The 25,120-nt window shown below is 38.2% G+C and overlaps 1 protein-coding gene and 1 long non-coding RNA gene across 3 annotated transcripts in view; one reads left to right on the top strand and one right to left on the bottom strand.

Moving 5' to 3' along the window:
• SPPL3 (signal peptide peptidase like 3) overlaps positions 1-25,120 on the bottom strand; it is a 138,466-nt gene that overhangs the window by 64,563 nt on the left and 48,783 nt on the right. The gene's annotated exons all lie outside the window — the stretch shown is intronic.
• Positions 18,278-25,120, top strand: part of LOC130458205 (uncharacterized) — a 43,829-nt gene continuing 36,986 nt past the window's right edge. Inside the window, exons 1-2 of the long non-coding RNA XR_008917296.1 lie at positions 18,278-18,508; positions 21,923-22,028. This is a non-coding gene — a long non-coding RNA (uncharacterized LOC130458205). The remainder of the gene's footprint in view (positions 18,509-21,922; positions 22,029-25,120) is intronic.

Below are 25,120 nucleotides of genomic sequence, written 5' to 3'. Positions count from 1 at the left end.
CTTAGAACCAATCCATAGCATTGATTCTAAGACAGAAGGTAAAGTTCAAAAAAGAAAGTCAACCTTATCTTCAAGGAATCTAGTTTAGTGAGAGACAGCAAGCAAACAAATACCAGGATCAGCTTCCTTTCTGCAGGTTCAGTTACTCCTGTCATTATAGAGGAAGGAAAGGGTCTGCTCTTGGCCAGCAGTCTGCCCATGGTGGTGGTTTTTGCATCTCTCTGTGGGTCATTTCTTCTGCTTTCACTTAGAGGAAGGGGGGGGGGAAGAAGGGAGGGAGGGACAGGGAGGGGGAGGGAGGGAGAGACAGAGAGACAGAGAGAAACAGAGAGAGAGAGTGTGTGTGTGTGGTGGGAGTCTGCAGAGCACAGTACTATACAGCAAAGTTAACATAAGTGTTAAAAGCATCCTTTGAGGCTTTAAGGGTGGGGGGTGGTCTTGGACTACTGTATAGTACTATATGATAATGTAAAGTGTACTTTATTATTACTGTATTTCATGTTGGTAATGTCTTACTGTGTTTATCTAAACTTTACTATAGGTATATACAAGAAAATATAGATGGGGGTGTGCCAGTGTTTGTTTTTATCTTTGGTTTTAGCCATTCACACAGTAGGTTGTGGAATGTCTCAACCTCTGCAGAAACAGGGTCATACAGTATGAATAAACTATAGGATAAATAGGAAATAATGAACAGAGGGGAAGGCGCTTGAATTCAGAAGGGCTGGGAAAGGCTTCCTATACAAGGTAGTATTTTAGCTGGGACATGAAACCATGGCTGTCAGGAGGCTGAGTTAAAGAGGGAGATTATTCCAGGCATGAGGGAAAGGAGCTGAAAGATGAAGCGATCTTTTCAGGGGATCAGCAAGGAGGTCAGAATCAATGGCAGCAAATATAGTGACAAAGACTAGAAGCAGGCTAGGTTATGAAGGTGTATAATTGAAAATCTGTTACCCTAAAAAAAAAAGAACTATATTTCCCGGGAGCCCACTGACTTCCTGTCATTACGTACTTCCTGTACACAGGGGATATTAGGCAAGGATGTGAAGGGTTCTATGTCTTTACTTCCTGTCCAGAGCTTGGTGGTGGTAAGGCAGGTGTTTGAACTGACTGATCAGCCATGGGCATGTGGTCTTTATTTTGTATCTTCTTTATTCCTTGATTTCTAATGATCATGAATAAATCTCTTAAAATATAATATTTTTTTTAGAGACTTAATTTTTACAAAGGGTTAGGACATTAAACAAGATGGTTTTATGTTTGGTCCTGGAAGTGATAAGGAGCCACTGGAGTTTACTGAAGGCTGTGTGAGAATGTGACATGGTAGGGCTTGTGCTTTAGGAAAATCACCCTCATGGCTTAATGGTTTAGAGTAGAGCCAGAGTTGAAGCAGGAAGATCCACCGGCAGGATATAGTATAGTCCTGGTATGAAGTGATGAGGTCTGCATTAGTGGTGTGGTCCCATCAGAGGTGAGACTATTTAGAAGATGTTGCAAAGGTGAAGTCCACAGGCCTTGGCAACAGCTTAGATCTGTAGGGTGAGTAAGAGCAAGGAGTCCAGGATGACTCTTAGGTTGTGAGTTCAAGGGACTAGGAGAAAGGTGGTATCCTTGACAGTGCCAAGAAAAGTAAGAGAAGGGGTAGGCTGTAGGAGAAAATCAGCTCCATTTGGACAGATTAAATTTAAGGTATCTACAATTTCAGTACTTCCAGATTCTGCACGAGATGTCTGAAAGGCAATAGACTAGAAGTCATCAGAGACATTGGGGCAGAAAAGGGAGATGTGAGAATCATCAGCACAGAGAGGGTAATGAAATCCATGGGAGCTGTTGAGATTGACAAATGAAAAAGAATAGAGGGAGAAGAGAGCTCAGGACAGACCTCTGGGAGACATCCAGGGTTAGATGATGTGATCTGGAAGAGGATCCAGCCAAGGAACTAAAGAAGGACCTACTCTTTTTTTTCTTCTTCTTTTTCTTGGAGGGAGCTAGGGGGAATGGTGATGATTGGATCAAAAATCTCACTGAGGGGTAGACGGTTCCAGATGAAGAAATTACTTCTATCAATGCAAATCAATACCTCTTCTATGACTCAGAATCACTCAGCAAGCATGAAGGAAGAGGAGAGGAGACATCTGAACCCTCATCTGTGTCCCTGACTCTGGGGCTGGCTTTCTATCCACTACTCCATGTTGCCTCTTTATATAGTTTTCATATATGTTCTGCTCCCATCTGGTACTATTTTATGACTAATAATTGGGTGCAGACTTTCTCAAACTGCAGCAAGGAACCCTGAAACACAAAGTTTGGTGTTTTAAAATAATTGCCTTGTTTGCTAATAGACATAATTTTTTTTTAATATTTAGATTTTACTTCAAGTATTCAAAGTCTTGTTTAAACTGAAGGGTTATAACACTATGGAAAAACTTGATAACCAGTAACTCTGGTGCAGCGACAAACCAACAACTTCCTTTAGAGAGGTGAAGTCCTATTGTATCAATCACTCATATAAAAAAGCTCAGTCTCTAGAGTGTTAAAATCCTCCTCTCCCACTTTCAGATTCCCTCTACTTTCTGCTCAAGGAGCAAAATTTACTAGGATTCAAAAAGAAGACTCCATGCTAAAGATGTCCATGGCAATATGCATTAGCCCTGCAGGCAGCATTCCTTCATATTTTCTCCACTGTGCTTATGTATGCTTCCCTTTTCATTGTGAGTATGTGTATTACACAGCCAACATAAAATTACCTGATGGGGAAAGAGTACCAAACACACTCTATATAGTTATATGTATATTGGCTAAGGCCAATTATAATTCCCAGTAACACAAAATGTGCATTTATTTATAAGGAAAAGAGAAAAATTGGTCACTCATACAGGTACTAGTTGGTTCATGCATTATTTGTGTGATTAATAGATTCATTTATAGGGAAAAAGATATTTTTTAATACTCTGCTAAAGACATCTATGTATTAAAACCCAGTAATGCTAATTTTCAGCAAAGGCACATGTTTAGATTTTCAATAGGTTGCTATTATATTTTTACAGAACTTTAAAATCAAATGAACTGCCTTAAAATGTGTGAAAACTAGTGCTAACATGTCTGCCAGAAACAATATTTTGATAGGGAAATTCTCATGAATGTCCAAAAATTTATTTTTGGATCTGATCTGTAATCATAAAACCTATCATAGGATTTTTAAAAACCACTCTCTGAAACAAAAAATATTATTTATTTTAACCATCTCAGTCTCATACAAGCCAGTTCCCTGTAGGATCAAGAGTAAAGACTGTTAAAATAACTGGGAAAACAAACCTCCAAGAGTACTAACATGATTACCAAGTTTAAAATTTAAAGGGGCTGGGGGCTCAGTGAACTGAGTGGATTCCAATATGACCTGAGACAGTTTCTAGCTGGGTGACCCTGGGCAAGTCACTTAATTTCCACTGCCTAACTCTTAGCATTTTTCTGCCTTGGAACCAATATACAGTATTAATTTTAATTAATTTCATTAATTAATTAATTAAAGTTTAATTAATTTTAAGACAGAAGGTAAAGATTAAAAAGAAAACGTTAAAGGGGACCAAGTTCCAAAAATTTATAAAAATAGACACATTAGGTTGTCACCCAGCTGTTTTCTGGCAACCTGACCTTTCCCACAGACAAAATGATTCCTTGAACACATAAGAAAAGCCTAATAAGCAGGAGGGTGGTCTGGCTTCTGCAGCTCCTGGCAAATAAACTGGAAGAGGGGAAGAGAAAAGCTGCTGCCTCCTAGGCCATAAAATGAGGAGAGCCCAAGAAAAGGCAAAAGATAGGTAGACTTTCCAAGATATTAACCTAAGGGTCAGGAGAATGTTCAAACACTATGCCTAGGCTCAGGTCTGCTTTTTAAAAGCTTCACTATATGGGGATGGGAGAGATGGCTTTTCCCGCCATAGACTGTGACCAGATAGAATATATCAGTTAAATGGCTCGTATATTTTGTTTTCATCCATGAGTAACACAATGAAAGAAATTCCCCCAACTTTGGAGTCCATTCTGATGAGGACACCAGATGATCACATTTCAGAAGCAGTAAGATTTGCTGTCTCCTTTCACCCTAAATGAAAACTGAAAATGAAAATAACTCAACATATAATAGAAACCTTTGGGTTTAAAAATGAAGAAAACCGATGATTAACTGTCTTAAAACAACAACAAAAAACAACCAAAACCAAAAGTTGATCTATAATTTCATTAGCATAAAGAACTACTGGAGAAACACTGCCTATCAAGATAAACTCTAGTCCCTACTCTGAAACTTTTCAATAGGTTGCTATATTTTTATAGAACTTTAAAATCAAATGAACTGCCTTAAAATGTGTGAAAACTAGTGCTAACATGTCTGCCAGAAACAATATTTTGTTAATATTGAGAGGTTAAGTGACTTGTCAGTAAGGTCTCCAAACCAAATGGGTCAGTGGTAGAACTTGACTTGTGGGTAAGGCTCTCCATTCATCAGAGCCTGCTTTGTTTTGAATATGGAAACTACTTATGAGAAGGCTAGGAAACAATTGCTCCTCCTGAGTTAAACAAGATACAATGAATGACTAAGTGAAAAAAAGCATTTACTGTGTGCTTCCTTTTCTATACATTCACTAACAATCATATGTTCCAGAATCCTCATGTGGAAGAGTAATTACACTTGTTCTGTCTGGTCCCCCAAAGGTAAATAAAACCAGGAGGAAAAAGTTGGAAGTTGCAAAGAAGCAAATTTAAGCTTGTTAAGAAAAACTTCCTGATTTTTGCTCTATGAAAGTGGAATGGGTTCACTTAGCAATCTCCCTCCACCCCACAATCAAACTCTAGATAACTATTTGTTGTATAAGTTACGAGGGATGCTTGTTCAGGTAGCACCTACCTTCCAGTGTTTTGATTTTGTTTTCAGAGAGGTGAACTTTGAAATTCCAAATTACATCAAACATTTATTCAAATTTTGCTTTTATATTAAAGATAAATTACATTATGAGCATCTAATCCAATTCAATGAATACTTAAGGGCTCACTACTATTAAAAACAAAACAACAACCAAAAAACGGACCTTGACCCTCACCTTCCGTCTTGGAATCAATACTGTGTATAGGTTCCAAGGCAGAAGAGTGGTAAGGGCTAGGCAATGGGGGTTAAGTGACTCATCCAGGGTTACACAGCTGGGAAGTGTCTGAGGTCACACTTGAACCCAGGACCTCCAGTCTCTAGGCCTGGCTCTCAATCCTCTGAGCCACCCAGCTGCCCCACCTTGAGGGGTTTTTATTCTACTGGAAGTACACAACAAAGAAACATCTAAGCATATATAAGATTATTTCAGGAGGAACAAAGTACCAATTAGCAGGACGTTAGAAAAGGGGGGTGGGGGGGGGAGAAAGAGCGCTAATAAAAACAAAACACAAAGATTTTAAAAGGTGGATGGATTGTACAAATGAAATATATTGCAAGTAAGGAGACAATGTGTCCAAAGGCAAGCATGTGAGAGATGGACTATGTTACATATGGGGAACATTGCTTTCCAATAAGATCAAAGGTGAAGCAGAGATGTTACCGTTACTACTGAATACAGAGCTACAAATGTTAGCTAGAAAAATAAGAAAAGAAATTGAAAAAGAGTAAATAAAGAGGAAACAATTCTTCCCCCCCCTTTAAATAATTCTCCCTTTTTGCAGATGACAGTTTACTTAGAAAACACTAAGACATATCCATTTAAAAAGTAACTGTAACAATGAACAACTTCAGCAAAATTGCAGGATATAAAATAAGCACATGCCAATCATCAGAATGTCTGTATATTGCCACAAACTCCAGCAGGAAGGAATAATAGAAAATTTTAATTTAAAATAATTATAAAAATATGAAATACTTTAGAGTCTATCTGCCAAGAAATACACAGGAACTATGTGAACATAATTTCAAAACACACTTTCCATAGATCTAAATAAGTGAAAATAGTAATTTGCTCATGGGCAGACCAAGCCAATAATAAAAATTACAATATCGCCTGAATTATTTCTCCAGTGCCACACCAACTGAGTTGTCAAAGTGTTGCTTAACAGAGCTAGGAAAATAAAAATTTTTATGTAAAATTTGTCTAAAAATCTAAAACTATCTGAGGGACAAAAGGTTAAGAATCTTAAAGAAATAAATAAAAATGTAGGAAAGAAAAGGGCCTGGCAGTACCAGATCTCAAACTCCCCAATAAAGCATAATCATCAAAACAACTCTGTACTGGGTAAGAAACAGAAAGGAAAAAAAAAAGGAGGGAGGGAAGGAAAGAAGGAACAAGCATTTAAATAAGCACAGCATCCTAATGTCTGATAAATCCCAGGAGCCCAGCTATTTTCACTAACAAAAATGTTATTTTTATGAGAGATGCTCAAAACACAAACTAAGAAGGAAAAATCCCCAAACACCCATAAGCAAAGCCTCATATCCTTGGCACAAATTCAACTAGACTTCTAAGAAGAGATGAAACATGTTTTCATAAATGAAATGAGAATATTAGAGGTAAAAACCTGAGGAGAAATGAGAGCTGTGGAAGAGAGAATTGGAAAGGGGATTAAGAGCACTAGAGGTACAAAACTTGCCCAACCAATAAACTCCCTGAAAACCAGTGGACCAAATAGAAGCAAATGACTATCAGTCAACAAGAAATATTAAAACCAAGTTGAGAGGTTGAGAAAATATAAGAATGTAGTAAGATAACAAAAATAGACCTAAAAACAGATCAAAGTGGACACATTAAGAATTATGATCAAATCACATGGTTCGATGGGGATATGATTGGGATTTTGGTGTTTAAAGATCACTCTGTTGCAAATATGAATAATATGGAAATAGATCTTAAACAAAGATATATTGTATAGCCCAGTGGAATTGCTTGTCAGCTCTGGGAAGTGGGGGGTGGTGGTGAAAGAACACGAATCACATAACCATGGAAAAAATTCTGAATAAATTAAAAAAAAGAAGAATTATGATAAAAGAACCTAAACATTATATTTCAAGAAGTCTTAAAACTGTCCAGATCTCTTAGAGGACAAAGTAAAAATTGTAGAGTTTACTGGTTACTTCCTAGAAGTGATCAAAAAGAAAATGAAAATCCCCAGGCACATTTTACCCAAAATCCAGAGCTTACAAGTATAAATGCAAATAGCCATTCCAAAATGGAAATATGGAGGAATCACAGGAGAGGCAGAGGATATAGTCTTGTAGTTAAGAATAGCTCAACAAGCATAATCCTATAGGGGCGCGTGCACGTACGTGTGTGTGTGTGTGTGTGTGTGTGTTTGTTTGTTTTTACTGAGAGGACTTCTAAGTCTTTCTGATGAAAAGACCAAAGTACCATAAAAGCTCTTAAGTTCAAACACGGAAATTAATAGCAACATAAAAAAAGTAAACATCAATAATAACCTTAAGGGACCAAACACAGATAAACTGTTACCATTCTGATATGGGGAGATGATTCATCTGTCTCCTCTGAACTCTATTATCATCAGGGATCACAGAGTGAGTCTAATTAGACAATATCAGAGAGTGCTTCTGTTATATCTTGGCAATCTTAGGAAAAGAGAGTAATACAGGGTGGGAGGAAAAGGAAGATTAGGGAAAACTATCTCACATAATCAAAAATATAGACATCTACAGGAAGAGGAGAAAGAATGGGAGGATTGACTGATGATTTGAACTTTACTCTCATCTGAATTAGACAAAGAAAAGGAAGACCACACACATATATATACACAGATACAGAGGAACATTAATATATTTCACTTAACAGGGAAGGGAGGAAAAAAAAAAGATTTTATATTAGAAAAAACAAACAAACTAGCAAAGGAGACTTGGAAGCAATTGTCAGACAGGTAGGAGGTGAGCCAAGAGAGCAATGACAGGAAAACCCAAGGAGAAGCAGGTATAGGAGGAGAGGGAAGGGTCAAAGTTTCAAATGCTGATATTCCTTTAATATTTTTCTCAGACCTCTTTGTAGCAAGACACTGTTGATCATCCTGTTCTTAAAACTTCTCTTCCTTTGAATTATACCACACAATTGATAGTATGTTGGCTTTCAAGCCTTTCTGCCTGTTCCTCCTGCTTTCTTTACTGTAAACTTTTCTATTTTTCAACTCAACCAGAGGTGATCTGCATATCAGTCTTTGGATCTTGTTCTTGCTCTCTACTTTCCCCTTCTTACCTTCAATAATCAATGTTATGACTCCCAAATCCCAGGTTCCAGTCATATTCTTTCTAATGCTTATTCCATATTTCCATATAACCTGCTAAAACCCTTTCAAATTCAACTGTGTAACAGAAAATTCTTTTCATCTGAAATATCACACCTGGATTAATAACATTAGTAACACCCTCCCTGACCCTCTCAAACTCACCTTGTAATTCATCTTAAAAAATTCTAACCATTCCCCTACAGGTCCCTCTTTCCCCCCTCCTCCACATCTCATAAAATATCTTCTTCCACTACCTTTTATCCATCTCACATGAAGAGATGGCCCTTCTGTCAAGGCAAATTCTTCTATACTTGCATCCTTGATCCCATTCTATCTTGTATGCTCCAGCAAATTCTATTATTCCCACTCTCTCACTAATCTTCAGTCTATCTACTAGCTGCTTCTTTGCTGACTATAAACATGCCCAAATCTCCCCACTTCTTAAAAAATCCTTACTTGATCTGATCATTCTATATCTTTCCTTTTCATGGCTAAACTCCTTAAGAAAGTAGATGTAATCAATACCTCCACTTTCTCTCCTTCTCACTCTCTTCTAAAACTTCTGCAGGGAGGCAGCTAGGTGTCTCAGTGAATTGAGAGCCTGGCCTAGAGACAGGAGATCCTGGGTTCAAATATGACCTCAGACACTCCCTAGTTGTGTGACCCTGGGCAAGTCACTTAACCCCCATTGCCTAGCCCTTCATGGCTCTTTTGCTTTGGGTAAGGGTTAAAAAAAAAAAAGCCAAGGACCTCTCAGGAAGGGGAATCTGACACATTTATTCTAGTAGAGGCTGTAATTAAACTGACATGTTGGATTTATCACTATTTCCCTTCTATTGAAAATTATAACATGACTAGATAAGACAAAATAACAGAATCCCTAAGTTTCTTAATAGCCTTCAAGTTATAACACACTGAGGGTATGTTATAATTGTTACAAAAAGTTTTTAAAATAGAGAAAACGAGGCCAATAATGCATTTTCCTGAATTAAATATTCTCAATTTTGATCAAGATACAAAACTTAATTTGAATAAAACACTGAAGTAGAACCTTACTATCTTCTAAAAACTGGATAATCTATGAAGAAAGGTAGAGCAAGTACTTCAGGAATAGAGATTTGGTGATAATCTGAGTTATCTTCCACAATGTACTATTTTAATTTATAGAATTCCATCATGAGAGCACAGTGTATGTTAACTGAAAGAATTTAAATTGCCATGTTATTATATTCCACTTCCTAGAATTCTTTCTCTTTTGCAATCTGACTATCCCAGAGTGATGTCATTTTGCGCAAGTCAGACAAGAGAGTTTGTGTGGTAGTACTGTGTTGTTCTTCATGAAGAAAAAGGGGATCATTCTCTTTCTCTATTTCAGAGTGTAGGAGTGGTGAGAACTAGTATAGGTTTGGGTATGATTGTGAATTTTAGTTTTACTCCACCCTGCTTAGTCTTTAGAATTCTAGCAACCAGGAATGTATATACCCCCACTTAAGGATTAAGTGTGGGGGAGGAAGGTCTATGACTTTCATGTGCTAGCAAGTGACAAATCAAAACAACTGACTGCCTCCTGGACTGTCCAAAGCCAAGTCTAAGCCACCATTGGTATATGTAAGACACAGGAAGTGATGTAAAGACCTGCCTTTATATTTCACATTACTTCCTGTGAGAGGGACTTTGCGGTGGAACTCGACCCTGTGGGAGACCTCAGACTCCTTTCCCTTTAGACAGTCATGTGGTGAGTGATAAGGCTGACTCCCCTTTTCCTTGGCTTTCTGGAGAGGGCCTCTGAATTCCTGCCTGGCTTAAACCAGGTCTGTCTGTCTGTCTGTCTGTCTGTCTGTCTGTCTGTCTGTCTGTCTCTTCCTCTTCTATTGTAAATAAACCACCATAAAATTCCATTCTGACTTGAGTATTTCATTGGGATTTAGAATTTAAATCCCTGGTGACCAACTAAAATATATATTCAGTCCAACCATAAAACTTACTCCTTACATGATGAAAATGAGAAAGATGCTTACAAGTGCATGTAACATGTTTTCTAAGTTCCTATCCCTTAAGGAAGAGTACTGCTGCTGGGGAAGCTTAAAAAAAAATCATGCCATGCAAGGAGAATTTAATAAAGGAGAGGCTAAATTATGCTGAGTCTCATATGTTTAAGAAGATGGAAAGCAGTAATTAATCTAGAAAGATTTCTATGAAAAACAGTTAAAAAGTTTGGGTGTTCAGCAGGGTAAACTTCGGTTATCTAAAAATTCATATCATGGCCTCAATGATATGGGAAAAATGAAGTTATAAAAGACAAAATGGGGGCTAATTAATTTTATAAAGGTTTGAACACAGGATCCCTTTTTAAAATGAGCTCTGTAGTCCATGCAAAACATAATTCAGTTTGCATGAACCTTTTTCCAGAAACACTGTATATTCTCTTGTATTTGGTTTGAAAGGATTTACTTTAATCAAGTAATAGTTGAAATTATAGTACAAGTAATTTCAGGTATACCTCCTTTAAAACATTATGTAAAAACAAAGGGATATCATAACTCATCTATCAAGTGATCAATCTAATGAACCAACAAAATAAAACAAATTATTTAACTGCTTCAGAGACATAAAGTTATTGCAAATATTCATTTGTATTTAGCAATAAGAATAGATAATCAAGGTTGCTTTATGAGAAACAGTGATGCCATTCATCTCCACCATAGGCTTAGCTGACTCTAGGAAGAATATACATGGAACTGGGAGGTTGGGGGCTAAGGGGCGATGGTGCTGGCTCAGCAACTCTGAATCTGTACTAATTCAAGTCAACTTGGTCAGTTGGCTTGAGGTGGGCCATGAGGGCGGAAGGGCATCAAACTTGGGAAGGAATTCACTCCTAAGTCCTAATAGGATTTCTCTAACAATAGAGATCTGCAACTTAGGGTTGTCAAGGACACTAAGAGGCATGGTAAATTGTCTAAAGTCACTCAAAGGAGGAACATAAGTGAACTGTTTCTATAGAGGGTACCATCTTATCTTCCAGATTAAAAAAATTCGAAGTTATCTTTACCTCCCCATTCTCCTTCAATCCCAAATATCCATTCACATGTCATATTCTTATAGTTTCTACTTCCATAACGTCTCTGGCATGTACTCCAGCCTTCTCCACCACTCACACACCCACTGTCTATGGACTCCTGCAAAAGCCTGTAATAGCCTCTTCCTCAAATCTCTGCCCAATTCCACCCTCCACAGAGTAGCCAAAGTGGTTTTTCTAAAGTGCAGATATTACTATTCCATTACTTAATGAACTTCTGTGGTTCCCTGTGACCTTGGATAAGACATAAACATCTGTTTGGCTTTGAAAGGCTTTCATGACCTGGCCCCAACCTACCTTGTCTTATACATATTTCTCCTCTTTCAGAGATTATGGCTCAAACAACCTTGTTATTGTTCCTTCCATAATTTGCCATCTCTAGTCTTCAAATCTCTGCACTAGCTGACCTAATGCCTGGAATGTGCTCCTCTCTTTCCTTCTGCTTCCCAGAATCCCCTATTTATTCAAGATTCAGTTCAGGCTCCACTTTCTATATGAAGCTGTCCCTGACCTTCCCCTTCCCCAGTTGTTAATGCCCTCCCCCTCAAAATTATCTTGTAGTTTACATTTATAATGTATATGCTTAATATTAGAGCCTTAATATATGATTGATTCCTCACTTCAACTTCCTATCTTATATGTCACGCTCTTCCTTTACTCATCTGATTTTCTCCAAATAGGTATTTTTCATATTGATTACATACTCTGGGAGTTAGAAAAGATCTCAAGGCTTATCTAGATGAATCTAGCTCTAAACAGGAACACTCTTTTTATAGCATTCCTAGCAAACTGGACATTTGCTTGTTGCCATTTCTTTTGTATAATACGTTGGGGTTTTTAAAAAATCACCTTTGCTAGGTATCAGTAATCATACCTAGCAGCTCATTTGAATTCCCAAACAGCAGCTAAGTGCTTTTTTTCATATCTCCTCATTATATCATTTATTTTAATAAACTATGGAAAAAATAACTTTTAAGAGCAAAGTTCCCCAACTAACTGGAAGGAAGATTTCCTTCAATATGTGATTTCCATGAGACTCTTTATCCCCCAAATGGGGCTATCATAGGCTTTGCTTGTACATAATTGAAAGCTTATTTATTCTATTAAGAACTGACTGCATTTCTGAAGACACTGTTTTAGATAATAACAGTAACTGATGACTGTTTATGGAACTATTTGGAGAGGAGAAAGCGGGCACACCTAGGCTTTCAGAAAAACCCATGCTTTATTTTTATTTTTTAAAAACCCTTATCCTCTGTCTTAGAATTAGTATCAGTTCCAAGACAAAGAGAGGTACAGGTTAGGTGATTGGGGTTAAGTAACTTGCCCAAGGTCATGCACCTCAAAGGCCAAATTTGAAAACAAGTCCTCTGGACTCTAGGCCTGGCAATCTATCCACTGAGCTACCTAGCTGTCTTTATAAATTTTTTTTTTTAATGTTGAACTCATATTATGACCAAGTCAGACAGTTTTGGATTAGATATGTGGGCTAGTGTCTTGGGAATGGGTGGAGTAAGCAAGAGCTAAGAAGGAAGATATTTAACAAATATTTTGTCACAGTTGAGACAGTATCATTAAAAAAACAAAACAAAACAAAAAAACCCCAACCCAAACCCTTACAAAGAGTGGTAAGGGCTAGATGACTGGGGTTAAGTGACTTGCTCAAGGTCACATAGCTGGTAAGTGCTCTAAGGCCAAATTTGAACTCAGGTCCTCACAACTCCAGGTCTGACACTCAATATACTGTGCTGTCTCCAAAACAGTCATCTATATAGGGGTACTTTGATTTACATCTCTAAAAGAAAATGGGCTGTTGTATTCTCACGGGATACTTTATAAGACTTTTGCCAATTAAAAAATGGCTCAATGACTGTACTAGTAGGAGTAGAAGAACAGCATCAAATATATTAAAATTAATTTTGGATGACAACTGATACATTTAAAATAAAGATAAATAGCAATTTTAGACAGTTGTGGGGAAGTGACTTGTCCAAAGTCACACAGCCAAGATAGGTCAAGAAATGGGTTTTGAACCCAGTTCTCTAACCACAATACCATGCTACCTCTCACAAAATTATAGCTAAAGGTATGGAAATATCTCACATTTTTAAAAGCATGAGCAACAGAAGTATTTCTTCTAAAATCTGTTTACCGCTATGATTTTATTGATATAAATTGTGAAAGCCAGACACTGAGCCTGTTTTATATTCTATAATTGATCCTATTCTATAACTTTATTCTGTATTTCATATAGCAATTTTCTCTGAGTGTTGAAGCTCATGAGTTCAAAAGTTCAGTTAGTCTCCCTTTCTCAAGCTTTCCTACAATCACTGTTAAAGAAAAACTATGAGCTAAATGTAAGAGGGCCAATACTCTTATAAAACACTAACTTGAAGGGAACTGTTATCTCGGCACCACCTGCAAATCACTTTGTGCCAAGGAGTTTTTATCCCTCATAACTTCAGCTCCTGAGAAACTCAAAGGACATTTGTATGCTACTCTTGAGAGCATGCAAGCAGACCTGGCCCCATTCTAGGTCCTCACTGACCAAGTAAAGGTGGTCTTATCTCATATCTCTTGTCCACAATCAGTGACTTCGGGATAAATCCATATCGGGATAAGTCCATTTATGGGACTTTGGGTCCCATAAATCCATAGAGCATTCCTCTTAAGATAGAGAGGGGTTGTCCTAGGCCCAAGTGTGTGGGTAAAAAAATCTGTCCTTTAATTTAAGCAATCATGACCCCTTAACCCCATCATCAATGAATGAGATGATTTCCTCACCAATTCTGTTGTTCTTTGTCCTATGCTTATAAAAATTAGTTACATCTTCAATTCTTTGTTTTTTTAACTAGAAAACAAGACAAGCCATTGACCTCCTTAAGTAATAGGTTTGACATCCTATTCATAAACCGTAATCTTCCCCGGAGAGAATTGCCTAAACATACCTTTTTGTTTCTTTTTATGTGAGACAAAATTTTATTTACAGCGTTTCCGCAATGTTTAATTGCCATGGGTATATGCTGCTTATTTTGGTCATTGACATTTGACTGCCATAAAGGCAATAGTAATCAATTTCTATATCCTATTAGCTTGAAATAGCAGATACTTTTTACCACATATGCCTACTAATTAAATTGCCCATGGTTTCATTCAAAGAATGCTGAATAAGCAACCTCCCTCTTATCCCCAACTGTTCTCCATCCTGAGTGGAGATGAAGTGGTCCAGGAGAGGAGGTGGTAGTATACACTTCAACTGTATAAGCAGATCCAGCAGTCTGGCTAGAGATCTTTTTCATTGAGCAGTGTAGGGAAAATGCTGACAGGCCATTCATTAATACCATGTGCAGGCAGCAGGCGCCATGTGCTGGGACTTTACTATAATCTGATGATCCAGGTGCTCCTCTCAACAACAGAGATAGCAACCTATGTACTGGTATTCATTCTAAGATTCTTGGCCCATGTTCTCCCCTAAACGTTTTTATATAAGAGATCCCTTTGGCAATCTGGCAAGGCCTCTAGTTCCTTTTCTCAGAATCATGATATTAAGTACATAAAATATAATACAAATATAATTATGAAAGAAGCCAATTCTATAGAAAGTTATCAAAATATATATTTTTTAAAGTTTATGGATCTTTAAGAATCCCTGCTAGGTTGTTTAATATCACGGAGAGTAGCAACTGGATTATTCATGTCAGTCCTGATTCTTGCTACATGCCTTTTCACATCAACCAGGCTGGTAATGGTGCCATCTTACCAAGTTGTGTTTCAAGTTAAACTCATGGAAATCCTGCATCCAAGTCTTCTCTAAGAAAACTTTTAAATCGTTTCTGCCTTGTTACTGAATTGTAGCTCAATTGTCACAACTAAGTGTTCCAATCACAGCTCCCAAATACTGGTGCCCTTGTTTTCAGTGCCCCAGCATCTATTCTTCTACTGTTCTTCCCCATTTTCAGGACTCCACTCCAGGGTTCGGATGAAAATGCAATGATTTGCCAATGGAACTGCAAAGTGTACCTAGCTGTCCATGCTGGGACCTCAAACTAGCTTCTTCCTTTTTAGAAAGAGACAGGGAGACACTGAAATAACTCAATAACAGTACGGAGGTCACTTCTGAAGCCAGCATAGGCATAGCTGACTTTTTGGTCCATAAACCTTGAAGCAAGTCCTCTGGGAGTATAAGGCAGAAGGACCAGCCTATAAGACCATGTTTAGAGCAAGACCTGTATATGACAAAAGCTGGTGGCTTGAACCTCAAAAACTGAATGAGAGGGAGATTGAGAGGGAGGTTCCACTGCATTTCCTAATCCGTGTAAATTGAATTAGGAAGAAATGCAAGTATAACAATCAGTCACAGCAATGCTAATTTTTAGAAGGAAAAAAACCTATAAAAAGGCAATGAAATTATACCCAAACTAGGGAATCCTCTATACCACTTAAAATCACTTTAAAGAGTTACTTTTCAATAGCATATAAAGAAGCCAAGTTGAAAAATGAAACCTCTAACTTTAAATTCAAAAAATTTAAAAAGTAAAGCAAAGCAGAAACTGTTTCCTGAGAGGCCTTTCTTCTGCCTGCTCTTCCAATATAGTAATTCTGAATGATTAGTACTTTTTTTGAGAGGTACAAAAGATACATCAATTTATCAAGACTTTATCAGGCAAGATGTTCTTCTAGTTCAGTGGCATCAGACTCAAATAGAAATGGGGCCCCACTAAACTGCATGTAAGGATTCCTGAGGACCACAAATTGACTTGGAAAATCACATGATCCAAGTTGTATTTTAAATCTATTTTGCTAAATAGTTCCCAATTAAATTTAATCTGTTTTAGGCTGTACTCAGGAATATTTGGGGGTTGCATGCATGAGACACTTCTGGAAAAAGACAACTCATTCCTTTAATGAGATTTACATCAGAGAACACATTCCCAAACTGATTTGCCTGGCAGCCAAAATCATTCGACATTGAGAAATAAAACACTATTGAAATAGACGATTAGGAATTAATACTCTCTGACCATTAAACTTCCTTTAAAACACTTTCTAATGTAATATCACCCTACTATGGAACCATTTCAACATAATTTGGGCTGTAAACTTCATCAACAATGGCTGTTTTTTGGGGTATAATTTTAACAAATAGTAAACTTCAAAAGTTTTACACTGACTCAAGAAAAAATATTACATTTGTAGAACAAGTGGGTCAGAATTTCTCTCTCAGCTCTTTTCTCCTTAATCAAAGATATTTTTGGCAGTCTGGAAGAGAGCCTAAGACCTGCTTTTTTGAGGAAAATGTTGGCATGGAAAATAGTCAAATTCTTGGTTAGTGTTTAAATTATAATACTTGTCCAAGTTTGGGTTACATGTGCTTCCCAAACCATTATAATTTTCTACAATTAATATGCAGAAGTCACAAACACTCAAATCTCTATTTTGCCTCTTAGGAATATATATGACATAGGAGAATAAGTACCCTTTAAAAAAAAAAGAAATTCTTAAAAGATAATGAATCCAAACATGATAAGGCAGCTTTGTCCAATGAGTCTATTTGAAGCCCATTTTAAAAAGCCTTTCTCTTAAGAAAAAACCATTTGTTAACTTTAGATAGTAAATCCTATCATTATGCTTTAAAAATATATACTTTAATTGTCCTCGAATGCTTTTTTATGGCTAAGTAAGTACTTAAATTTAGAAAGGTCATCAGCAACAAAGCATGAATACAGTAGAATTTTATGTTGGAAGCAACCATGGAGTCCAATTCCTTCATTTTAAAGAGAGGAACTGGCATCCAAAGAAAAGAAGTAACTGTGACAAGGTCATGGTGAATCAGGGCAGGTGGTAATGATTTCAGGGGAAGGCAAAGCTTAAGAGCATCCAAAAGAGAAGAAAGTGGGGAAAGGGTCAGATGGAGAAATGTTTATATTAATGTGTGGCTGTGGTGGGGTAGGGTGAAGAAGCTGGTCATAGGAAGTGAGCAAATTGAGGGATTCAACAGTTAGGGGCTTGAGGGAATGCCAATATGTATGCTGAAGTCCCCTAGTATGAGGGCAGGAGACATTAACCATTAAATGAAAGGTGCCTCTCCTCTTCCAAAGGAGGCTGGATATTAGGCAGGAGATACAAGCAGCTGGAGATGCAAGTCCTGCTTCCCACAGACTTTCTTCTTCTTCTGTCAGAGGAAACATAGCAGGAGATCAGGATCAAGTATAGCAAGAAGACATTACACAGGCACAGCTAGGTGGCTCAGTGGATAAGAGCCAGGCCCAGCTAAAAGACAGGAGGTCCTGGGTTCAAATCTGGTCTCAGATACTTCCTAGCTGTGTGACCCTGGGCAAGTCACTTAATCCCCATTGTCTAGCCCTTACCATTCTTCTGCCTTGGAACCAATACATGGTATTGATTCTATGACTTGAGGTAATGGTTTAAAAAAAAAAGAAGCTGGTCCATCATCTTCCTCTGGGCAGTAGGAGACTGAAGGCTCATGACCAAATGGAAGGTACCACCTTACTGAGGGCTAGAGACCGTTATGTGACAGAAGGGAAGACAGAGACCATGCTGGTGCAGATGGAGGTCAAGCCCAAGTCCCTGGCTAAGCAGAAGATAGATGGTACTTGATCTAGAGCAAGAGGGTTCCAGACACTGTGCTAAACACTGAGAACACAGAGAAAGGCCAACAGCAATTCCTGCACTCATGGAGCTTGTGGTTTAATGGTGAGAACAGCAGCGGTGAACAAATGACCGAGACATGTAAAATGGAAATAAGCTTAGAAGCACGGGACTACATTAAGGGTGATTGAGAAGGGCTTGCCACTGAATGTAAGGGTAAAAGGAGAGAAGGAAAAAAGAATGGGTGGTAGTAAAAGCTGTTTCTGAATCCCGTGGATATCCTCCCCCCCCCCCCCATGAGAATTCTTTTTCTGTTTCTTTCTGTAGCGCTGTCACCTAGAAACCAAAGTTCGCAGCTGAAATGACACATCAGGCAATTACTTATGTCCTGCCCCATGAGCAGGAAACTGGCCCAGACTAGATCAGAGAGAGCAGCAGCTTCTGGTTTTCAGCACCACCAGAATCCAGGGCTTTCCAATCTAAGCTCCCAATATTCATGCTGATTTCCCTTGGGTGCAGTGCTGAGATTTTAAGTGCCACCCAACAAATTTGGTGATGGAAGTGGCTGTGGTAAGTGGTAAGAAGGCTCTGTGCTTTACTCTTATTGTGGTATGCTCAAGTCTTTGCCAGGTCCAAGACAGCTCTGGAAAAGTGTCATTCTAGCATACAAGGACTAGAGTTCTCTTCCCAAATTACACCCCATGACACTTTGGCTACTTCCCTTAGCTATCTGTTTAGGAAACTGGTTAATGGCTGTTTCCCTTGACTCTGGGCAAAGGAGGAAAGGAAATAAAGACAGTCTTGCCCACATTCCAGTCAGGGAAGGAATGGATCAGATGTGGAGAATTTCATCTCTACCATCCTGGTCCCCCCACTCACCATTTTACACTGCTATTCTATACAGAGTATATAATCCTACTTCCCAACAAAGGATCATGGAGCACAAATAGTCTATTCAGCACAATGTCCTCTCTGATTTTCACTGAGAGAATATAATATTCATGTCAGACTTAGACATAAGTAATCCCATACTTTAAGTGCCTCAGGCACTTAAAAAGTTGGCCTGGATGATAAAATGTTTGTCAATTGGCTGATAAATGATATTTAACTCTATAGGATTCTACTGGGATTGTCACTTGTCTTATCACAATATTTTATGACATTTATATAAAAGGGAACCCATGTCCCCATCTTAATGTGGTATCTGAAAATGTTCATTTAGGGAATTAAAAAATTAGGCAAGTTATCCTTTTTTATCTGAAATTTTACTGTATCAAAGAAGCTGCCCTGAGGTTGCTCCCAGTGGAGGATCATGGCTTATGAACAGAAGCAGGTACTACTTACTTTTTAAAATATGGATGTCTCCTAGAAGAGCACCTCTAACAACGATCACTATTCTGGAGCTCTGAACTCTCAGAAAGACAGTGGTTGACCAACCCCTTCTTGAAAATATTCAGAATAGATTTTATCACATCACAGAACCACAAAGATATACTTCCTAACAAATTCCTCTAATTTAAGCATAATCCTTTTCATTCTATCAGAAAATGAACCAGCTGCTTACACTGGTCCTACTATCAGCATAAGTCCAAAGGACTTGAACTCCCTCAGTTAAAATACAAAGACAATTTTCCCCCACTCTCAAAATAAGGAGTCAGGCGCTTCTAAGTATTAATATGCAGTAATAATCAAATGGAATCTATAACATATAAATTGTATAAGACTGAAAATAACTTAAGGGAAATATGTATTTTTACCTTGGCATGACGTCCTTAGGTGGGGGAGGTCAAGAAGGAAACTGAGCCAAAACAATATATTATTCTAAATGACTGAGTGAAAGAGCTACTTCTGGATCTACAACTAGCCGTGCATTTGACTAGCAGCAGCATCTCCTAAGGGTTTACTGAGTATACAGTCTTCTACTAAGCAACGAGAGCCCCCAAGAGGATTACAGGCCACTCCAGAAATACTCAGAAGGCTTATTCCTTAGGCTGTAAAAGATCAAGATTCCGATCGACAAAGCAAGCTCAAGCACTAACCTTTGCCTCAATCAGCTTTACAAGTGAAGTGGGAAAGTCTTAACAATTCTTAGGCAACAAAATCTTAAGAGAAAATGGTTTTAAGTTTCTTAACTAATATAATCATTACTTCTCCCTCTCTACAATGCCACTGCTTCTAACTCACACCTTTTTCCCCCAGTTTTCGCCAGATATTCTGAAGTTTAGAAAAATGTTTCGTCTAAGCAAAAGAATTTGCATAGAACCTCTACCACAGGCACATGCCAGGAATCTAGGATTGTATATTAAATTTTCTTTATTTTCAGATCAGAAGAAATGGTTAGCCTGGGAAAGTAAAACAAAGGTGAACTATTCTAAAACCCTTCAGTAATCTTAACAATCACTTTAAAGTTAACAACTTGTTCTGAAAACACCACAGGTCCTTTGGGAATCCTGAGATTATATAGCAGAAAATTTATATTTCTGGCAACTTTCCTTGCTAACAAAAACTATCTTTCTTATGTTGGCAATATACAAAATGTGTGACCTTCCCACCAAATTTGGTGCAAATTTACTTCAGGCTCTATAGAATTCATTTTTATTCAAATGCCAAAAAACCAAAATTATACTTTACATTAGTCTGAACTAGATAGATACATCTACCATTATACATATTATCTGGGATTTTAAATTTCAATAAATATCTTGTTTGCTAAGTAGCATAAAGAAGCAATTAACTCATAATCAGAAGAAAACATACCATGTGATTAAAGTTTTAATGATATTTTTACCTATAAATTACCTTTTTCTGATTTTTTCATTTTATTAAATGGACACAGTGTGGAAGGAGAATCTATTTTACAGTCCGACAAGCTCTCCAATGAAAGGGGGGGGGGGGGGCCAGCAGGAGTGTTCTGCTACCTGGCAAAGCAGAGGCTAGGCCCCTACATGCAGTGCCTTTCTGTTGCTTTAAATCCTACTGCTCTCCCCACACCCTCCCCAAATTTCCAGATACACACATGTCTCCCTCCCACAAAGAAAAACAGTTAAATAAAGTAGTAGCAACCAAGACTGACAGCAGTGTAACCCTTTGTTCTTATAGTTCTCCACCTATCTTAGAGAAGGAAAGTGGGCTTCCTCACCTGTTCTAGATCAGGGTTTTTGTTGTTGTTGTTTAAATCAGGGTGATGTGATATATGTTATTCTCCAGGTTTTGCTATCTTTTTTTTTTTTAATTTTATAGTATTTTATTTGATCATTTCCATGCATTATTCATTAAAGACAAAGATCATTTTCTTTTACTCCCCCCCCCCCCCCCGTAGCCGACGCGTGATTCCACTGGGTATCACATGTGTTCTTGATTCGAACCCATTTCCATGTTGTTAATATTTGCATTAGAGTGTTCGTTTAGAGTCTCTCCTCTGTCATGTCCCCTCAGCCACTGTAGTCAGGCAGTTGCTTTGGCTCGGTGTTTCTACTCCCACAGTTTGTCCTCTGCTTGTGGATAGTGTTTTTTTCTCCTGGATCCCTGCAGATTGTTCAGGGACATTACACCGCCACTAATGGAGAAGTCCATTACGTTCGATTATACCACAGTGTATCAGTCTCTGTACAATGTTCTCCTGGTTCTGCTCCTCTCGCTCTGCATCACTTCCTGGAGGTCGTTCCAGTCTCCATGGAATTCCTCCACTTTATTATTCCTTTTTGCACAATAATATTCCACCACCAGGTTTTGCTATCTTCTCAAAGTCTCTGAATTATGTTATTTCTTATGCCATTAAAATCATATACCAAGATGGATGCAGCCATTCCCCAAGTCAATGGGCACCTACTGTCCCATAAAGTATTTTGTGACTAAAAGGGGCTCTGCTACAATCTTTTTGGTATCTACAGGATCTTTCTTTGTGTCTTTGAACCCACTGGAATATGTGCCCAGTAGTAGGAATGCTGGGTCAAAGGATATGACTTTTCTTTTGTTTTTGTTCAGGTGTATTCAACTCTTCATGGACCACAGAACAACAATGATGTCCAGGGGTTTTCTTGGCAAGGATCCTGGAGTGGTTTGCTGTTTCCTTCTCCAGTGGCAAATAAAGGTTGGTTGAGTGACTTGCCAAAGATTACATAGCTTGTGTCTAAGGCAGGCTTTGAACTCAGGTCTCCCTAACTCTCAAGGCCTAATGCTCTATCCATTGAGCAATCTAGTTGCCTCTTAGTGACTTTTTTTGTATCACACAAAATTATTTTCCAAAAGTATCAATTCACAGCTCTATAACAATGAATTAGTGTGCCTGCTTCCTAGAGCCCTCCCAACACTATTTGATCTTGTATAACTTTTGCCAATTTTGTGGGTGTGAGGTAAAACCTAAATGTGGTTTTAATTTCTTTTTCTCTGATAATTAATGATTTGGGACATTTTTATTCTACTCAACTTTTAGATTGTTCCATCTTTAACATTTGATTTTAACAAAGTTAAATGATATGATCAAAAACCAAATCTCTCTGTAATTTCCAGGGTTTTCAGTTCTGCTAAGTAGAACAAATTAAATTGATACCTTTCAAAGAACAGCTTCAAACATTCTAAGGATAGGCACCCTTGTGCCTTAGCCCCAGTTCTCACAAATGAATGTGACATGCATGGTATATCTCAAGACCCTTCATCATCCCCGCTGCCCTCCTTAGCCTATTCTCTTGCTATTAGAATTACTTCCTAATCTGTGGCTTTCAGAACTTGACACTATGTTTTCTAACTAGGGCAAAGTATAGGGAAAAAGTCATACCAGTCATAAATATGGTGTCAAAAGTGACCCTTGAGCTAGTCTTTAGCTCTATTCATCATTCTACACTGCCTCTCCAAAAGGGAGCATAGTGAGTTTGCAACATATGGAGGATTCTCAAGCTAAACAATTTCTACTACATATGCTTAATTAAAAAAAAAAAAAGGGAGGCGGGGTTAGAGGACAAAAACAGGTTTCCAAATGTGGCCTGACTTCTTGGCCCAGGAAGACACGTTTATGAAACAAATAAATGATATCAGTACTTTTGCATTAAAATAAAAAGCCAATGAAAAATAACATCTAACAAATCAAGTCCAGGTCCTAACCTCCCCAAACAGCCTAAATCAAAGTTGTTTTTGAAGCCAGTGCCTTCAGCAGTCTTCCCTATTTCTGGTTTCGCTCTTTCTGCCTTTTACTGTTTAGAGCGTGGGAATACCAAGTTATATTATAGAAAATTTCTTTCCTGTTTGTGTTTCAAAAGTTAGGAGCCTCATCAACTCCTTTTTGAGCCCACAGGAAAATCTTAGCATAGTCCACTGAGACTTAAGTTATAAACAAAGAACCTAATTACCTCACAACCCTCAACTCTATTGTTTGCTGTCACAATATAAATACCCAGATGAGGACCTTCAAGGAGCTGCCATATCTCCAATATGTGAATTCATCTGGGTTTTCTACTCCTACATTCTCTCTGGAAAACATAAAAATACAGAATCTATTCCAAGAGTGTCTTTGAAACTGGTATATCTAAATGGGGTCAACCTCCCCATTTTTCACTTCATCCCACCAAGGTCATGTTTATATATTTTTAAAAAATGATAAAAATAGTTTTACTACAAAATTGGTAATATATTACAAAGAAATTCAAATGGAAATTTATCTGATAATTTACACTGTGATGGTTTTGTTGTTTAATACTCCCTATTTTTTCTTCAAAACAGGAAATGTAACTGTATATCCCCATTACTTCTCTTTTACTTTAAATAACATACAAAGTAAAAGAAAGAAAATCTGACTGCTCATTAGCAATGGACATATTTTAGGATCTGGTACATATACTAATAGACTACAGAATCAAATACCTTGGGGATTACCTAGCTAAACAAAACTGACTTGATCACATCCAAGGAATCCAGAAAGTATGTGGGATAGTAAAATTGGACTTGGGGTAAAAAAAAAACCAACAAGCTAACAAAACAAAACTGCATGCTCTATGCCAAACAGAACAAGTCTGATCCCTTTTCTATATGATAGTCCGAACATGGCCAATATAAACTACTACGACTGCTTCTTCTGATGACATGGATTCAAGGCCGTTCACTGTCCTGGATGTTCTCCTATGGACACTCTCCAGCAGCTGGTGATATCTTAAGTTGTGGGCAGAGTTGGATAAAATACTCCAGGAGTTTTGATGAGAGCAAGAGTAGTTTGATTTGGACTTTGGGGAAGTTGGGGATTGGACTTAATTTGTTAGGTATTACTTTGCATTGGCTTTTAATTTTCATACAAAAGCACCGATGTCGTTACTTTGCTCCATAAACATCTGGTGAGTCAGGCCACAACTTTTCCCACCTATTCACAATCTCTCATCATTCATTGAGTCTACTGCAATAGTCTCCTCATTGGTGTCTGTCTCAGTCTCTCCTCTCTCAAGCATTTAAATTGAATTGAATTGAACCCAACACACTCTCTCTTCTCTCTTCCTCCTTCCCTCCTCTCCATATTTAACAGTTGTTACTGCAAAACCCATATTCTCAGTCCTTACACCAAACATATCTCCCAGGCCTTTCTGCAAGTTTCCCACCATGCCTGGAAGGTGTCCTCCAGCTCATTTCCTTTAAATACCACTTCTTTTAACGGAGGACTTTCAGGAATCATCCCCCTGACCAGGTACCCTGGATTTGTATGTACTTGCATATGGACATGGTGTTTTCCCCCCTACACAATATAAGCTCTCTCTCAGATCACGAATATTTCGGTTTCATTTTTGTATCCCAAGAACCTAGTAAAGGCCTGGCAACTGGTAGGTGCTTTAAAAATGTGTGCTGCTGGGGGCAGCTGGGTGGCTGGATGCAATTTTATGACCTCTGACTCCAAATCTGATGCTTTTCCTTCATACATTCCTATAAGTCCATGTTATCAAAGGTGTGGCACAAGTGCCCCAGCATGGGGGTGGGGGGTGGGGTGGGCACACTCCCCACTGAGCCTGAGGACAATTTTCACATGCCCCATCCCTCTGTCCAGCAGCTCAGTGCAAGCACTTCCTCTGCTCTCTGGTGTAAGGGGGGGCTGGGGTGGGGGGGGGGACAGCTCACAGGCAGTTGAAGGTATAGTTTGAGCACACATTCTTAAGGGATTGGTCAACACTACCATAAGTCCTCTACATTTACAGAAAATCTACCCAATGAATT

The sequence above is a fragment of the Monodelphis domestica genome, chromosome 3, assembly GCF_027887165.1.
Source record: "Monodelphis domestica isolate mMonDom1 chromosome 3, mMonDom1.pri, whole genome shotgun sequence".
Classification (NCBI taxonomy): domain Eukaryota; kingdom Metazoa; phylum Chordata; class Mammalia; order Didelphimorphia; family Didelphidae; genus Monodelphis; species Monodelphis domestica.
The sequence above is the reverse complement of the archived record's forward strand: the minus strand, read 5'-3'. Positions and strand labels throughout refer to the sequence as shown.